Source organism: Lathyrus oleraceus, chromosome 3 (assembly GCF_024323335.1).
Source record: "Lathyrus oleraceus cultivar Zhongwan6 chromosome 3, CAAS_Psat_ZW6_1.0, whole genome shotgun sequence".
Taxonomy (NCBI): Eukaryota; Viridiplantae; Streptophyta; class Magnoliopsida; order Fabales; family Fabaceae; genus Lathyrus; species Lathyrus oleraceus.
This window is the reverse complement of record NC_066581.1, coordinates 170,849,150-170,859,283: the sequence shown is the minus strand read 5'-3', so window position 1 is coordinate 170,859,283 and position 10,134 is coordinate 170,849,150.

Here is a 10,134-nt window from a genome sequence, read left to right as displayed (position 1 = left end):
AAGTGAGTTGTTTTGTGTCCAAGATAAGTTGCTTCTTGGTCAAGCAAAAAACCTAAAGTCCATACAAGGCCTTTCCCCTTTTGTTTTGGCATGGCAAGTTTTTGGAGCTTGGCTTGCTAGTCATGATCTCTAACTTGTGTTTATTTGCCTATAGTTTTATTGACCGGCCTCAGATAGGTGTGACTACTACATTAGTCCACTTACGATTGCTTAACATAGCACTACATTGTCTTATGACAAACTAACATAATCATACTAATTACTAACTTTAATTTGAGCATTTAATTTCTTGCCCTTTACTTTTAATGCAATTTATTTCTTGCTCATTTATTCATATTGCCTTTTCATTTTGCTCACTTGAGCACATATTTTATGTTTATGTCATTTTCCTTTTGCTCGTTTGAGCTCATTATTGTATATAAATATAGTGTTGTCTTGTGGTTGTTTTGTCTTTGTTTTGTGTGAACCCAATGCAAAAAGGAGAAAGGACTTAGAATTAGGACTTACCTATGCTTAAAGGAGTTCAAGAGCAACTAGGCCTCATGCCTTTAGAATGCTAAACTTGTTGAGAGCAACTAGGCCTCATGCCTTTAGAATGCTAAATCTCAAAGTTGAATTCAAAGGAATTCCTTTCCAAAACTTATTCTTTGTCCATTCCCCTTATTGTGTTGTGAATCCTTTTGATGTTTGATCTTGTGTAATAGGGATTCCATCTTGTGATAGAAAGGAGGACCATTGTCATGAATAGCCAAGTTAAGAGGGACAAGCTAAATGGAGATTCTAGGAGCTTGAATCCAAATTGTTTGATTGCTTGATTGTGTTTGCTAAATCCAAAGGAAAGGAGCATCTTGAATCATCTCTGTGATTTCAAGAAAATGAACTCCAAGTATTTTATCTTTTCCCTCTTATCTTTGTATGCTTTAGGACTAGCCCTTCTCTTCTTTTCTCCACTCTAACCCAAGCCAAAAATCTTTTCAAACTTTGACATTGCTTTCAAACTAGAAACCTAGGCCTTATGCCTTTGACTTTTCAAAATCTTTTCATTAATACTCATTATGAATGAATCTTAATCCAACTTTGACTTCATTTTGTCAATAAATTAACTTGTAAATACAACTCACTTTAAGTTGTTTTTGTGGTTCCAATGGCCACCTTTGTTTAAACCTTTTTCATAAACATTAGTCATAGGTTTGAGTTATCATAGTGGTTGATGTAAATCTCACCTTATCCTTAGTGATTGGATTATAAGCCTTCCATACTTATTATAGGGTTAACCCCTCACTAGTATGTTGAAGCTCTCCTCACATGGTGGATTGTTGGTTTAGATTGAGTTTTCTCCCTTTGATAATAAAAGACCTTAAGGCTTTTGATCAAATCAAATCACCAATCTTTGTGATTTTTACCCCGAACTACGAGGTTTTGATCCTACCTTTGTGATGGTACGTAGACAATGGGTTCATCCATTCAAACAACAAAATTTGTAAATATAATCTATTCTTTTCTCATTCCCCCCAATCTTTTGCACATATTTTCACAAATACCAACTTACAACACATATTTGCAAAAAGAGATTCTCTTAGAGTACTAAGGATGTTTTTGCTGCGTAAAACCTTCCCATTTCATAACCAACCCCCTTACCTAGATCTCTGACATTTTTATTAGTTTTTTATTTGATAAAACTTCTTACTTGGCTTTTGTTCACTTTTTAGCCTTTCCTTTGGACAAATAAAAGTGCGGTGGCGACTCGAATTGTATGCTTACTTTTGGTTTAGTCAATAAACCTAAAGGTAACGAAAACCCCGCTACAGAAAAGTGGCAACTCTGCGGGGGATAAATATCTTTCCTAGTGGGTTTAGCCTACTTTTTGCTTATGTGTGTTGTATGTTTATATCTATTGGTGACATATTTTTGTGCAAATTTGGGATGACTGTATTGCTTGTAATGTATGAATTGCTTGATATATTAATTGCTTGTATGCTTGGTGGTCTCTTGTGAGATGAGTTCTATACCCGAACTCGAGTGCACTTATGATAGGAGAATGGCATAGTCTTGTTGACTTGTGTGGAGTTATTCCTTAACAAGTTGACTTGCAAGTCCATTCACTTGGTGGGGGTCTTGTTGGGATCAATAATGTGACACGAGTAGTCGTGGTTAGGCATTACTCTTTCCAATATAAACCTTAGAAGCCAAAGACCTTAGATACCTAGCCCATCTTGGCCTATTTTAGGATGTAGTGCGAAGGTCGTTGAAGTGTAAGATTTGATACGATTGTTACGCGATACTACACTCATAAGAGTCTCTCTTGAGAATATTTTTGGAAGACGAGTAGTCGTTTTATCCGATAATATCCGAAAGATGAGATGATGACTATGGGGACCTTTATAGAACATGATTGTCAGGTTTAACCATAGTACACTCCCTTTGGGTGGTTCTTAACCGAGACTCCATGCTCGTGACTTACAACAACCCCTTGATTCGCAGTTGATTCGTTCTCGTACATTCTCAATATCAATGGAACTTGGGTGTTGATAAGGTGTAAACCAAAATCCACCAAAATGGATGATTGATATTGACAATGACGTGAGCCATCCCGTGACCTTTGTGTGGTGTGACTTGCTTGATCCTTGAGTATGATTTTGCATCCATGTATTCATGCATTCATTCACATTCATATCATCAACAATAAAAAAAATTAGGAACTTAAGAGGTCTATTTGCAAATTTTCAGACATGGATAAGCAAAGAAGGAACACAAAGAAGTACAGTTTCAGACAACCCGACTTGAAAGAGTTAAGGAGTTTGACATCTTATGTATTAGAGCCTTTGGAGTTCAAAGCTCGCCATGGGAAGCTTCTGTCTATTCTTTTTACTAAGGTTGATGAAGGTCTGATGAGTGTGTTGGTGCAGTTCTATGATCCTTTGTATCGGTGCTTCACTTTTCCGGATTTCCAGCTTTTGCTACACTTGAGGAGTATGCCTATCATGTGGGTATACCTATTCTTGATCACTTACCATTTAGTAGTTTAGAGAAGATTCTGTCTTCTCAAGAAATTGCTGACTTGCTTCACATAGATGTATCTGACATTGTTGCCAATATGACTACCAAAGGTGGAATTCAAGGTCTCCCATCTGATTTTCTGATTGCCCAAGCTACTTTGTTTGGGAAGGCCATGAGTGAGGACGCTTTTGAAGCCATATTTGTACTACTCATCTATGGGCTAGTGTTATTTCCCAACATTGACAATTTCGTGGATGTGAATGCTATTAGGATTTTCTCTTCTCTTAATCCCGTTCCTACTCTGTTGGGTGACACTTGTTTCTCTTTGCATATGAGGAATGCAAAGGGTGGTGGATCCATTGTGTGTTGCCTGCCTCTGTTGTACAAGTGGTTTATGTCTCACTTGCCTCAGACGCTTTCCTTCAAGGAGAACAAGGGATGTCTACGGTGGTCTACGAGACTTATGTCTCTCACTAATGATGACATCTCTTGGTATAACCGTGTTTATGATGGCGTTCAGATTATTGATTCTTGTGGTGAATTCTCCAATCTGCCTCTTCTTGGTACATGTGGTGGAATCAACTACAACCCTATTTTGGCTCGCCGTCAGCTTGGGTTCCCCTTAAAGGATAAACCTAACAACATTCTGTTGGAAGGTATATTCTTTCAAGAGGGTAAAGATCCCCAGAACTTGAAGGCTAGGATGGTCCGCGCCTGGCGTAAGGTTCATAGGAAAGGGAGGAATGAGCTTGGTCCGAAGAATTGCATTGCTTTGGAAACATACACCTCTTGGGTAAGGAAGAGAGCTTTTGAGTACCGCATGACGTACGATTATCCGAGACCTACCCCGTATGGTTATGGTTGGGCCTTCAACCCTCCCTAACCGAGGAGTAGAGGAGTTGAGAGATGAAGACCGGTCGCGTGCATGGGTTCGTGAGCGTGACGAACTTCTTCAGCTACTCAAAGATAAGGATGCAGTGATAGAGTTTCTAGAACATCAGGTTATTGATGAGCCTGATGATATGGTTACTTCTCTTCTTCCTCACTCATCTAGGTTTTGGAAGAGGAAGTTTGATCAGCTTGCCAAGGAGAAGGTCGATATGGAAGCAGCTTATGAAAGAGAGGTGAAGAGGCTTCGTGCAGCTTATCTTCCGATCTCGAAAGCTTTGGACGATTGCTTCTAGGGCTCCATAGGATGTTCATTCTCCTTTCCTCTTGTATTGTATTTGGTTACCAAAACTGTACTACTTCATTGATGTAAAAAAATTCCAAATATTATTGCTATGAGTATTTCATATATGTTTAATATTTTCAAATATTTGCAAATAGATCTCTGTAAAGTTCCTCTAATAAAAACAAATCATATGCACAAACATTGCATGCATCATATGCATAAGCAGGTTTTGTTATGAGCTCTTGATCAGTGGTCTAACTCTTTGCTCTTCATTTATTTTGAAAACAAGCTGACGCACCGGTATAACACCAGGGCCAATCATCCAAAGATAATGGAGCATCTAGAGCAAGAGAACAGGGAGGTGAAGGACGAGATTGCTAGGTTGACTGCCATGATGGAGTCAATTCTGGCCGCACATAGCCAAGCTTCACCAACTCCTGCAACTCCTCCTGCGAGGACTATCATATCCGAGATAGCAACTTCAACTGTGTCTGCTGCAACAGCCTACTTCGCTTCGTCTATGCCAGTCGGATTCCCTTGGGGAATGCCTGCTAATTTCATGCCAGAGGGTTTTTCTCCTACTCTCGCTTCTTTGCCGGCATCTAGCCCGGTCCTGTCTGTGCCACCTCCCGTTGCGCACACCCTTCCCCGTGTTGAAGACACCATCTATCATTCTGAGCCATCTAAGGGCCCGGACGTATATGAAAAGATGGACGAGATGAAAGATCAATTCCTTGAGTTGCGCAAGGAACTGAAGACTTTGAGGGGTAAGGACCTCTTTGGGAAAAGTGCTGCTGAGTTGTGCTTAGTGCCCAATGTGAAGATCCCTGTTAAACTCAAAGTGCCTGACTTTGAGAAATACAAGGGAAATACATGCCCGCTCAGCCATCTTGTGATGTATTCTCGCAAGATGTCAACACAAACCGACAATGACCAATTGTTGATCCACTACTTTCAGGATAGCTTGACAGGTGTTGTGCTCCGGTGGTATATGGGGCTGGAGAGTGCAAGCATCCGCTCTTTCAAAGATCTAGGTGAGGCCTTCGTCAAGCAGTATAAATATAATGTGGATATGGCTCCGGACAGGGACCAGTTGAGGGCGATGTCGCAGAAGGAGAAAGAGACTTTCAAGGAGTATGCCCAGAGATGGCGAGAATTGGCAGCTCAGGTAGTGCCACCCCTGGAAGAGAAGGAGATGACAAAGATCTTTTTGAAGACTTTGAGCTCTTTCTATTATGAAAGAATGATTGCCAGTGCTCCCTAAGACTTCACCGAAATGGTGAATATGGGGATAAGATTAGAAGAAGGGGTCCGTGAAGGACGGTTATCTAAAGATGAAGGTTCCTCAGCAAAGAATTATGGAGGCCTTGCTAGGAAGAAGGAGGGAGAGACCCATGATGTGTCCTCCCATATTAAAAGAAGGCCCTCTGTAAGGAGGAAGGATGTGTGTCCAGCCATCAACCAACACCAGGTGGCTCATATAACACCTGCTTTCAGAGAAGTTCATCAACAACAATAACAACATCGTCAGGCCTACCAGCCTCGCAACAATAATAACACCAGCACCAGCAACTACGAGAGGAAGAGGGTAACATTTGACCCGATTCCGATGACATATGTTGAATTATATCCTTCCTTGATCGATAGGAAGCTGATAACTCCACGAGATCCTCCTGCTATACCCATCAATCCTCAGTGGTGGTATAAGCTAGAGCTTCATTGTGTATATCTATCCGGTGCTCCCGGACATGACGTGGAGAACTGTTACCCATTGAAGACCAAGGTGCAAGACCTTGTGAGAAATGGGATATTGTTTTTCGAGGACGTAGGTCCAAATGTCAAGAAGAACCCATTGCCCGAGCATGGAAAAGCAGTTGTTAACATGGTCCAGGGATGCCCTGGCAAGTACAAAGTCCTGTATGTAAATGACATAAGGCAATATTTGGTCAAGATGCATAAGTTGTTGTGTGAACACAGTCACTATGAGCATAACCATGATAGGTGCCAGGTGTGAACTATCGATGAGAGAGGATACCGTCAAGTAAGAAAGGACATCCAAGAAATGTTGGATCAAGGGATGATTGAGATACTTCAGAATCGTAATGAGGATGAAGTTGATGTAATTACTCCGATCTTTAAAATTCCCGAGCCTGTTGTCATCAAGTATGATGGCAGCAAGAAGAAGGTATCTCCAGCTCTTGTGATCAAGCCAGCGGGCCATGTCCCGTATGTATCAGACAAGGTTGTTCCCTACCGATATAATGTTGTGATGCTAGAAGATGGGAAGGAGGTGTTGTTGCCCTCAACTTCTATGGTGAGCATTTCAGACGTCAGTGGTGTGACCCGTAATGGTCGTGTTTTCTCGGCTCCGCCAAAATCCCACGAAGATGTTGTGAAGAGAACTGTTGTCAATCCTGTTTGTCCCGTGGGGACTTCTTCTTCGAATTATTTTGTTCCTGTTGTTGACCCTGTTGCTGTCAAGAATAATAACACTCCTATCCTGGTTGGCCAGTCTGGCATTTTGAAAGAGGATGGTGATGAGATGCTGAGGCTCATCAGAAGGAGTGAATATAATGTTGTTGATCAGCTACTACAAACTCCATCAAAGATATATGTTTTATCTTTGTTGATGAATTCTGAACCACACCGTGAAGCTTTGCAGACAGTGTTGGATGTGGCATACGTGGACCATGATGTCAAAATTGAGCAGTTTGATAGCATTGTTGCAAATATTACCGCTTGCAACAATTTGAGCTTCTGTGATGCTGATCTTCCCGAGGAGGGAAAAGACCATAATTTGGCTTTACACATATCTATGAACGGTAAAGACGATGCCCTGTCCAATGTGTTGGTGGACACGGGCTCGTCCCTTAATGTGTTGCCAAAATCCACTCTTGCTAAACTTTCATACCAGGGGCCTCCCATGAGGCGGAGTGGAGTGGTTGTGAAGGCGTTTGATGGATCACGCAAAACTGTGATCGGCAAATTAGAACTCCCTATCAAGATTGGACCTAGTGATTTCCATATCACTTTTTAGGTCATGGATATTCATCCGTCTTACAGCTGTTTGCTTGGCAGACCATGGATTCACGAGGCAGGCGCCGTGACATCCACCCTACACCAAAAGTTGAAGTTCGTGAAGAACAAGAAGTTGGTGGTGATAGGGGGAGAGAAGGCTCTCTTGGTCAGTCATTTATCTTCCTTCTCCTATATCGACGTTGAGGATGAGGTTGGGACTCTGTTCCAAGCCTTATCTATTATTGAGCCTTCAAGGAAAGGACTTTCTTCATTTGTCTCCTATAATGATGCAAAGTTGGCCATTGAGCATGGCGCAACTACTGGTTTGGGTAAAATGATAAAGTTGGAAGATAACAAGTCTCGAGCTGGCATAGGGTATTCTTCTGGTGTCTCCAATGATCGGTGGCTGTTCCAGAGTGGAGGTTTCATCCACACTGTGGAAGATCAGGAAGCTGCTGCCATTGTGGAAGATGATGAAGAGGAAGACCTTGGCAACTTTGTTATACCCGGAGGAATCTGCAATAATTGGCTCGCTGTTGATGTTCCAACAGTTATCCATAAGTCAACGTTAATCAAACTCATTGAACATAATGATCCAACACCATCTCCCAACTTTGAGTTCCCTATATTTGAGGAGGAAGAAGATGATGTTAAAGAGATTCCTGATGAGATTACCCGTTTGCTTGAGCACGAAGAGAAGATCATTCAGCCGCATCTTGAGAATCTGGAAACAGTCAACTTGGGGTCTAAAGATTGCATTCGTAAGGTGAAGATTGGGGCACTCCTTGAAGAGTCTGTTAAGAAGGGGTTGATTGAGTTGCTACGAGAATATGTCGACGTCTTTGCCTGGTCGTATGAAGACATGCCTGGTCTAGATATTGATATCGTGCAACATTTCTTGCCGTTGAAGCCTGAGTGTATACCTGTGAAGCAGAAGCTCAGAAGAATTCATCCCGATATGGCAGTGAAGATTAAAGAAGAAGTTCAGAAGCAAATTAATGTGGGGTTTCTGGTGACTTCTACATATCCTCAATGGGTGACCAACATTGTGCTCGTGCCTAAGAAAGATGGAAAAGTCCGAATGTGGGTGGATTACCGTGACTTGAATAAATCTAGTCCGAAAGATGATTTTCCTCTACCACACATCGATATGTTGGTAGATAATACGGCTAAATTCAATGTCTTTTAATTTATGGACGGATTTTTCGGTTATAATCAGATTAAGATGGCACCCGAGGATATGGAGAAGACAACATTCATCACACCTTGGGGAACATTTTGTTATCGAGTGATGCCCTTCGGTTTGAAGAACGCCGGAGCCATGTATCAACGTGTTATGACTACCTTGTTTCATGATATGATGCACAAGGAGATTGAGGTATATGTTGACGATATGATTACGAAGTCGAAAATGGAAGTTGAACATGTAGAACACTTGTTGAATCTTTTCCAGCTTTTGAGGAAGTATAAACTCCGCTTGAATCCGAACAAGTGTACATTTGGAGTCCGTTCCGGGAAGTTATTAGGCTTTATCGTCAGCGAGATAGGTATCGAAGTTGATCCTGCCAAGGTCAAAGCAATACAAGATATGCCTACGCCCAAAACTGAGAAGCAAGTCCGAGGTTTTCTTGGCCGCTTGAATTACATTTCGAGACTTATATCCCACATGACTGCCACATATGTGCGTATATTCAAGTTCCTCCAGAAAGATTAGCGTCATGATTGCACCAAGGATTTCCAGAAAGCTTTTGACAGTATCAAAGAGTATTTGTCTGAGCCTCTGATTCTGTCTCCGCCTATTGAAGGGAGACCGTTGATTATGTACTTAACTGTGCTTAATGATTCCACGGGATGTGTATTGGGTCAGCAAGATGAATCAGGGAAGAAAGAGTATGCCATATACTACTTGAGTAAGAAGTTTACTGATTGTGAGTCCCGGTACTCAATGCTTGAGAAGACATGTTGTGCTTTGGCTTGGGTTGCTAAGCGCTTACGCTGGTATATGTTGAATCATACGACTTGGTTGATATCTAAAATGGATCCAATCAAGTATATCTTTGAGAAGCCTGCTTTAACTGGGAGGATTGCCCGTTGGCAGATGTTGTTATCTGAGTATGATATTGAGTATCAAGCTCATAAAGCTATTAAAGGCAGTATCTTGGCTGACCATTTGGCACATCAACCAATTGAAGATTATCAGTCGGTGCAGTACGACTTCCCTGATGAGGAGATTTTGTATTTGAAGATGAAAGATTGTGATGAGCCTACACTCGATGAAGGACCAGAACCTGGTTCCCGATGGGGTATGGTGTTTGATGGTGTTGTTAATCAGTATGGAAATGGTATTGGGGCGGGGATTATTACTCCTCAAGGCACACATTTTCCTTTTACAGCAAGGTTAACTTTCAAATGCATGAATAATATGGTGGAGTATGAGGCTTGCATTATGAGTTTGGAAGAGTGTATTGATCTTAGGATCAAACATCTTGATGTTTATGGTGATTCGGCCTTGGTTGTTAATCATATTAAGGGTGAATGGGAGACGAATCAGTCTGGACTCATCCCATACAGAGATTATGCGAGGAGGATATCAACTTTCTTTACTGAGGTTGACTTCCATCATATTCCTCGAGATGAGAATCGAATGGCGGACGCCTTTGCTACACGTGCTTCAATGATTGTGGTGAAGTATTGGAATGAAGTCCCCAATATTACTGTGATGCGCTTGGATAGACCAGCTCATGTGTTTGCAGTTGAGGAAGTAAAAGATGATAAGCCATGGTATTGTGATATCAAGTGTTTCCTTCAGAGTCAGATTTACCTGCCTGGGGCATCTGTTAAAGATAAGAAGACTTTGAGGAGATTATCTGGCAGTTTCTACCTCATTGGTGATGTGCTTTACAAGAGGAATTTTGACATGGTTCTGCTCAGATGCGTGGATAGAC